The sequence below is a fragment of the Dipodomys ordii genome, unplaced genomic scaffold (assembly GCF_000151885.1).
Source record: "Dipodomys ordii isolate 6190 unplaced genomic scaffold, Dord_2.0 Scaffold44, whole genome shotgun sequence".
Taxonomy (NCBI): domain Eukaryota; kingdom Metazoa; phylum Chordata; class Mammalia; order Rodentia; family Heteromyidae; genus Dipodomys; species Dipodomys ordii.
The window spans coordinates 8,182,833-8,191,457 of NW_012267260.1; the positions used below are offsets into that span (position 1 = coordinate 8,182,833).

The following is an 8,625-nucleotide window of genomic DNA, read 5'->3' on the forward strand; positions in this document are numbered from 1 at the left end:
TGGGAAGGGGAAACAAAGGAGGAGGCAACAATGCTTGATAAGAAATGTACTCATTACCTTGCTCATGTAATTGTAACCCCTCTGTACAGTATTTTCACAAGCCAGGCCTGAGAGGAAAACTTTACGTCTACCAGCTGGGGGTGACCCTGCTTTTCCTTTTCCGTGGCAGCCTGGGGGCACCTGATTACCTTTCTTCAAGTCTTCCTCGGTGGGCGTGGAGCCCTGGCACACGTGGTAGGAGAGCAGTCTCTGCACCGCGTCACTCAGTGATCGGAACTGGCTTTTGTCAGGTGTCACCGCCTGGGCTTGGTCCCTCTGAAGCTGCTGCAGGATGCTTCAAAGGAGAAATGGCCAGGGTCAATGGAGAGTCATATTAGGAAATCAGATCTCATCATGCTGCTTACTAGCATGCAAAGGAAATAAGGGCTACAGGAATGTCATTTTTGTAGCAGTCTTGTTTGTTCACGTTACATTTTATTATCATTATGACCCTGACTCTGAGAGCGCCGGGTTTCCGACCATTTGAGGGTGGGCGCACGGGCTGACCACTGGACGGCAAGTGCACGCTAACACTGCTTGCTAAACACAGGAGCTTGGTGAGCCCTGACTCTCAGAGACCCTCTGTTTCTCAAAAAAAGACAAAGAACTCTTAAGAACAAAAGAGTAAACAGCAGGCTCAACCTACTGCTGATATATAGGTTCTACAGAAAACAAACTGTAGGAAAAGATTTTCAAAGGGCTTTTTTGTTGGAGCGAGTCTTGGGACTTAAACTTAGGGCTTGAGCACTGTTGCTGGGCTTTTGTGTTCAAGTTTGGTGCTCTAACACTTGAGCTACAGCTCCTCTGGCTTTCTGGTAGTTAAACGGAGGTAAGACCATTCTCATGGATTTTCCTGCTACAGCTTTGAACTGCAATCCTCAGATCTCAGCCTGAGTAGCTAGGATTACAGTTTTGAGCCACTGATGCCCAGCTCAAAGTACATTTTTAGAAGGTGAGTAAATTCACTATTATAACCTTGCTTCTGTAGAATGCTTATTAAAGGTTGGGGACCTACAGCAAAATTAAAAATTAATTGACACTGCCAAAGGTAACTCACAAAGCGCCTTTCGTTAGCTGTTTTGCAGCCGGCCTCTTTTGTCCTCCTGAATGACTGTCCACCTAGAAACAAAGCACACCTCCTGTTAGTCCTTTCAGTAGAAAAGTGGCAGAACACTGTTCCAAGTAAAACCCACCACATCTTGCCAGGTGCCTGTAATCCTAGCTACTCAGGAGGCTGAGATCTGAGGAAGATGGTTTGAAGCCAGCCCAAGCAAGAAAAATCCGTGAGACTCTTATCTCCAATTAACCACCAGAAAACCTGAAGTGTTTGAGCTGTGATTCAAGTGGTATAGAGCACTAGTCTTGAGCTGAAGAGCTCAGAGACAGCACCCAGGCCCAGAGTTCAAGCCCCATGACCAACAAAAAAAGAAAAAAAAGAAGAAAAAAACCTCTTGTTTCCATTTCCTGGAGTTCATTTGGATGACTATTCTACGATCAGATGCAGTGAGGGCATTTCTTGTGTATAGATACATGTGTATCTACATACACATACACCACTATGTGTGTTTATGTATATGTGAGTGTATGTGTGTCTATGTGTATGTGTTAATTCGTTCGGCACTGGGGATTGACTCCAGGTCCTTGCATGTAGCGGGCAAGCACTGTACACTGAGCTCCCTGCCACCTGTAGCTCCTGCTCCTATGTAATTAATGCACAAGGCTGGACAGCAGAAGCAGAGCGGCTGACAGGACCACACGTCTGCTAGCTATCTAACAAAGGACAGGCTATGCAAATTGCTTTCTACCTGCACAGCTGACTGGCCAGGAGATGATCCAACTGCTTTTTCCTGCTGTGCCTGGGAGTTCCCTAAGGATACCGGCAGAACTTTGCTTGCAGAATCCTGCCCTGTGAGAACAGAAGACAGTGTTCAATGGAATGGAAAATCAAGTCCCCTAAAGCCCCATGTATGAAAATGATGGAATATTTTGAGAGGGATTTTTTTTTTCTTTTGACAGTACCGGGAGGGTTTGAACTCAGGATCTCACGCTTGTTAGGCAGATGCTTTACTTTGTAAGCCATGCCATCAGTCCTTGAAAGGGATTTCTTTCTCGTGGAGGCTTGCTGTGAGGAAGGCAGCAGAAGAGGACATTGCTTTACAAGCTCCAGGGGCAGAGGGAAGGGTCTACTTAGGTAATAAGTAATCAGGAAGTGGCGCTGTGGCTCAACTAGTAGAGCGCTTACCTTGAGCCGAAGAGCTAGGGTCAGCGCCCAGGCCCAGAGTTCAAGACCCACAATTGACAAAATCAAAAAGCAAAAACAAAGAAGGGGCTGGGAATGTGACCTAGTGGTAGAGTGCTTGCCTAGCATGCATGAAGCCCTGGGTTCGATTCCTCAGTACCACATATACAGAAAGAGCCAGAAGTGGCACTGAGGCTCAAATGGTCGAGTGCTAGCCTTGAGCAAAAGAGCTCAGGGACAGTGCCCAGGCCCTGAATTCAAGCCTTAGTACTGGCAAAAACTAAAACTAAAACAAAGAGTAAGTAAAGCCCTAGTGTCGAATTCCCTGTGGTCTGAGCCTCAAGCTCAATACCTGTTGTACTTTAGGACCTCAAAGTAAGACTGACAGGAAGAGAGTACAGGAGGAAGTGACGGGGGTAACGGGGTCAGATGGGTAGGCTGATATAACTCATGGCATTATGAGCATCAGGAAGGGATTTGCTGTGTACAGAGCACCGTGAGGACCCAGTTCAAAGCCACAGGTGCCCTGGATCTCAGACATATCTCCACAGAATTTAATGTGTCATGACAGAATTAGAAGTGCTTTTCCCTTTCTCAGCGGGATACAAAGTGATCATTCATGGTGTGTTAGCAATGACCCGACATGGCAGTGGACAGGTAGAGGAAGGAGCGCTTGCAGAGCAGTGAAATTGTGTCAGGAGGTCTCACAGTGCGCTGGGGTGGGAGGAGGGGAGCTGCGGGAGCGGCTGCAGAGGCGTCTGACCTGGCAGTGTGTTCAAGAGCCCGGGGATCTGCGCGGGCCGCAGGCCGTCCGCCGTCTTGGAAGTGGCCATGGGGGAGGTCTGGTTCAAACTTTTTTTCTGAGCCTGAGGAACACAGAAGCAAGATGGGAAACAGTCAGTTGTGTCATTAGAAATTAGAATCAATTACTTGCAATGACAACCAAGCCTCTCAATGCCTATTTGGCATTGCTTTCAGGTTAGATCACAAAACAAACTAAAATGTTAAAAACATGACTCTTTGGCTGCATTGGGAGAATTTGGCTAAGTACATCTCCCTAAAATCTCCAGGCACACAGAATCTCTTAGCATCATTTGGTAGAGATGCTGGTTAGCAGACTGTTCTTGCTCTTGGAACTGGTTTGTGGTAACTAGAATTCAGTCTGTGTCCCGGTACAATCATGAGTCTGACCACCAGTCCCTAGGTGGGGCAGTGTATCTCCAGTTTGTGCCATGTCAACTTCAGTTGGCAAATAATCAGGAAATGTAAATTCAATTTAATATTAGCCTGAGAAAAATTATAATAATTAACACAATGATATAGTTGTTGTGTACTTCTTTTCTACAAACAAGAAAGCTCAACTAGATGATGTTTAAGAACAAACTTTCTCTTGGCTTTAAAAAAATCTGATCTGCCAGGCACCAGTGGCTCTCACCTGTAATCCTAGCTACTCAGGAGATTGAGATCTGAGGATTGAGGTACAAAGCCAGCCCAGGCAGGAAACTCCATGAAACTCTTATCTCCAATAAATCACTAGAAAACCGGAAGTGGCGCTGTGGCTCAAGCGGTAGAGTGCTAGCGGTAGAGTGCTCGCCTTGAGCTGAAGAGCTGAGGGATATCGCCCAAGCCCAGAGTTCAAGCCTCATAACCAACCCTCCCCCTAAAAAAATCTGATCTATCTATCTATCTATCTATCTATCTATCTATCTATCTATCTATCTATCTATCTATCTATCTATCTATCTATCTATCTATCTGTGGTGTTGGGATCAAACTCAGGGCTCTGGCAGACTAGTAAATGCTCTATTACTGAGCTATATCTTCAGTCCTACATGCTTATATTTTATCTGCAAATCCTTTTAATTAATTAATTTATTTATTTTATTTTTTGTTGGTCATGGGGCTTGAACTCTGGGCTTGGGCGCTGTCCCTCAGCTCTTCAGCTCAAGGCTAACACTCTACCACTCGAGCCACAACTCCACTTCCATTTTTCTGGTGGTTTATTGTAGATAAGTCTCATGGACTTTCCTGTCTTGGCTGGCTGTAAACCACAATCCTCAGAGCTCAGCCTTTTGAGTAGCCAGAATCCCAGGCGTGAGCTAAAATTAATTTATTTTATTGTTGTGATAGAGGTGATGTACAGAGGGATTAAAATGACGAGTCAGGAAATGAATACATTTCCTTTTGTACTAGTATATTCTGTTCCCTTGCTCTCTCCCAGTCCCTCCCTCCCGTCTCCACCTACAAGTTGTATAGTTCACTTTCATCCGTGACCAGTGAGCTCCACTGGTCCCTCCATTTCTGGTTCCTCTCCCCACCCTCCCATAGATATACACATGACCATACCCTACATAAAGTAGAGAAGACAGAATCATCAGAAGCTAAAAACTATAAAAAAAAAAAAGTCTTTTGTTTCTCTATCTTGAAGTTTGTATCAGAAGGACATCATATATATATATATATGTATATAATATATATGTATTATATATATTGTTTTTGGTTGAGGGCCTGATCTCTTGGCCTGGGCGCTGTCCCTCAGCTCTTCAGCTCTACCACTTGAGCCACAGCACCACTTCCGGCTTTCTGATGGTTTACTGGAGATAAGAGTCTCACAGATTTTGCTGCCTGGGCTGGCTTTGAACTGCAATCCCCAGATCTCAGCCTCCTGAGTTGCTAAGATTACAGGCATGAGCCGCCAGCACCTGGCTTCAGGCCCTATTTTCTATAAATATTAAAAGGTACTTAAGCATTAAGCTTTTGTGTTTCTCAGTACTAAGAATATCCTCTTTTAGTCTTACTGTGTGTATCTGGAATCCTAAATAATTTGTCATATTCCAGTACATTTGGTGGGGGGGGGGCTGGTGTGGGTCTTGAACTCTGGGCCTGGGTGCTGTCCCTCAGCTCTTCAGCTTAAGGCTACCGCTCTACCACTTTGAACCACAGTACCATTTCTAGTGGGTTTAGAGGCATGAGCCACTGGCTCCCAGCTACCAGTGCATTTTATTTATTTTATTTTATTTTTTTGTCGGTTGTGGGGCTTGAACTCTGGGCCTAGGTGCTCTTCAGCTTAAGGCTAGCACTCTACCACTTGAGCCACAGTGCCACTTCCAGCCTTTTCTGTTTATTTGGTGCTCAGTAATCGAACCCAGGGCCTCATGCATGCAAGGCAAATACTCTACCACTGAGCCACCTTCCCAGCCCTCCCAGTGCATTTTAGATCTAACTATGCACCATTTGTCTCTGAGCTTGGCTTACCTCACTTAACAAAACTTGTTCTAGTTTCATCCTGCATATATATATATATATATTTATAATTTTTTTTGTCGGTCATGAGGCTTGAACTCAGGGCCTGAGAGCTGTCCTTGAGCTTTTCTGCCCAAGGCTAGTGCTCTACCATTTAGAAGAGTCTCACAGGCCAGACACTGGCTCACACCTGTAATCTTAGCTGAGATTTGAGGATTCAGTTCAAAGCCAACCCAGGCAGGAAAGTCCTTGTGAGACTCTTATCTCCAATTAACTACTCAAAATAAAACAAACAACAACAAAAATAAAACAATAAAAACCAGAAGTGAGCTGTGGCTCCAAGGGGTAGAGAGCTATCCTTGAGCAAAAAAAAAAAAAAAAGAGCTCAGAGACAGTACACAGTGGGCTGTTCAAGCCCCAGGATTTACCCCCCCCCCAAAAAAAAGTCTCATGGACTTTTCTGCCTGCCCTGGCTTTGAACGATGATCCTCGTATCTCAGCCTCCTGAGTAGCTGGAATTATAGGTATGAGCCACCAGGACCCAGCCTGTTTGTTTTTTTTGTTTTGTTTTTATGGCAGTGTCTTGCTATAAAACCCAAGCTAGCCTAGAAACTCACAATCTTTCTGTGTTTGCCTCCCAAGTACTGAAATTTCATGTGTGTATGTGTGTGTGTGTGTGTGTGTGTGTATGTATTGGGTGTGTGTGTGTATTGGGTGTGTGTGTTTGTGTGTATTGGGTGTGTGTGTGTGTGTATTGGGTGTGTGTGTGTATTGGGTGTGTGTGTGTGTGTATTGGGTGTGTGTGTGTGTGTGCATTGGGCTTTGAACTCACCCAAGCTGGCCTAGAAACTCACAATCTTTCTGTGTTTGCCTCCCAAGTACTGGAATTTCATGTGTGTGTGGGGTTGGGAAGGTGGCTCAGTGGTAGAGTGCTTGCCTTGCATGCCTGAGGCTCTGGGTTCGATTCCTCAGCACCACATAAGCAAAAAGAAAAAAAGCCGAAAGTGGCACTGTGGCTCAGGTGGTAGAGTGCTAGCCTTGAGCTGAAGAGCTGAGGGACAGCGCCCAGGCCCAGAGTTCAGGCCCCATGACCGGACCCAAAAAAAAAAAAAAAAAAAAAGAATCTCATTGATTTTGTCTGCCCACACAGGCTTCAAACCTTGATACTCGGATCCCAGCCTCCAGGGTAGTTAGGATTACAGGCTAGGATCACAGCCACTTCATTGACTCAAGGGTTTGGTTATGTTTTTACCAGTCCTGGGCCTTAAACTCAGGGCCTGGGGGCCATCTCTGAGCTTCTTTGGGCTCAAGGCTAGAGCTATATCACTTGAGCCATAGCACCACTTCTGGCTTTTTCTGAGTAGTTTATTGTAGATAAGAGTCTCAGGGACTTTTCTGCCTAGACTGGCTTCCAATCATGAACCTCAGATCTCAGCCTCCTGAGTAACTAGGATTACAGGTGTGAGCCACTGGGTTCTGGTCAGAAGTAATTTTAAAAGGTAGAGCATGCAACAAACTTAAAATGCATCTGACTGGAAACTGATAGGATTAGAGGATTGTACTTCAATGGACCAGCACAATTCAAGGATTATAGTTGGGGCTGTTTCACTCCTAATGGTGAACTGAAGATAGCAAGACATTCATTCATTCATTCATTTTTTTATAAGGACCTGAGGTTTAATTACTGTTGAGAAGCCTTTTCAAGTTAGTTCTCCATGACCAGAGAAAGACTGAAAAGTTGAAGCTTACAATGAGAAAAAATATCATGTAACTGAATGTCAGATTCCAGTTTGGACTTTGGATTAGAGATGTTCAAGTAGTCACACACTGCTCTCAACTCTAGGGTTTGTTTCTTTGTGGTGCCAGTCCTGGGGCTTGAACTCAGGGCTTAGATGCTGAGCTTCTTTTTGCTCAAGGCTAGTGTTCTACCACTTGAACCACAGCTCAACTTCTGCCTTTTCTTGGGAGTAGTTTATTGGAGAGAAGTCTCAGGGACTTTACTCTTTGACTGGCTTCAAATGCCGATCCTCAGATCTCAGCCTCCTGAGCAGATAGAATTACAGGCATAAGCCACATGCACCTGGCTCTATCTAGGTTTTTTATTTTCTTCCCAGAATTCATGTTCTACCTTTTGGTCTCACCCAAAGGTCAGTTCATACAGATGTCCCACAGCCCTCCCCCCGCCCCAGAACTTTGAATGTTGACAGGATCCCTCTGCTACTATACACTGCCATTTCCTACCAGGGTCTACAAGTGCCAGACGCCTGTCCCGGGACAGGGACGCTCTCTCCTCCTGGGTGAACATCCTATCGATCATCACCATCTCCGCAGAGGGAGTGATCCGCTGCAAAGGAGAGAAGCAAGTCATTTCCCATGCCTTGCATCACGCACAAGCAATCAGGAGAATTTGGTATCTACGTTCTGGTCAGGTCCCATCTAGTCCTATTAGATGCAGTTTAATTTTTGCAACATGTTACTAAGTAGTTGTACAAAGGAGTTACAATTCCATAAGTCAGGTTATCAGTACAATGCTTCTTGGTCAACTGAGATTTTTTTAAAAGAAATTTACATATTGGTACAAATCCAAAAGATACTGCAGGGCAGTAACAAGCTTTCCTGTCTTATGTCCCAGCACACACACTGTCACCTGTGCCTCCTTCCTGGAGCTGGCCTCATCCAGCCACATACTGGTGGCCTACTTAAAATCCTAGCTGCCCTTCCTGGCAGACAAATTCTCAAGACTATCTCCAATTTACCTGCAAAATGCTAGAACCGGAGGCATGGCTGAAGTGGTAGAGCACCAGCTGTGAGCAAGAATGTGAGGCCCTGAGTTCAAGCCACAGTACTGGCACACATGCAATAAAATACAATAAAAAACAGTCCTCTCCCAGAGATGTTTTAGGAACACACTGCACATAAACCATATAGGTATTTATTTATTTATTTATTTTTTGTCAGTCGTGGGGCTTGAACTCTGGGCCTGGGCGCTGTCCTTCAGCTCTTCTGCTCAAGGCGAGCGCTCTACCACTTGAGCTACAGCGCCACTTCCGGTTTTCTGGTGGTTTATTGGAGATAGGAGTCTCACGGTCTCTCCTGCCGGGCTG

The 8,625-nt window shown here is 45.2% G+C and overlaps 1 protein-coding gene across 1 annotated transcript in view; it reads right to left on the minus strand.

The window, feature by feature from the left end:
• Gltscr1l (GLTSCR1-like) overlaps positions 1 to 8,625 on the minus strand; it is a 39,501-nt gene that overhangs the window by 9,372 nt on the left and 21,504 nt on the right. The window lies entirely within an intron of this gene.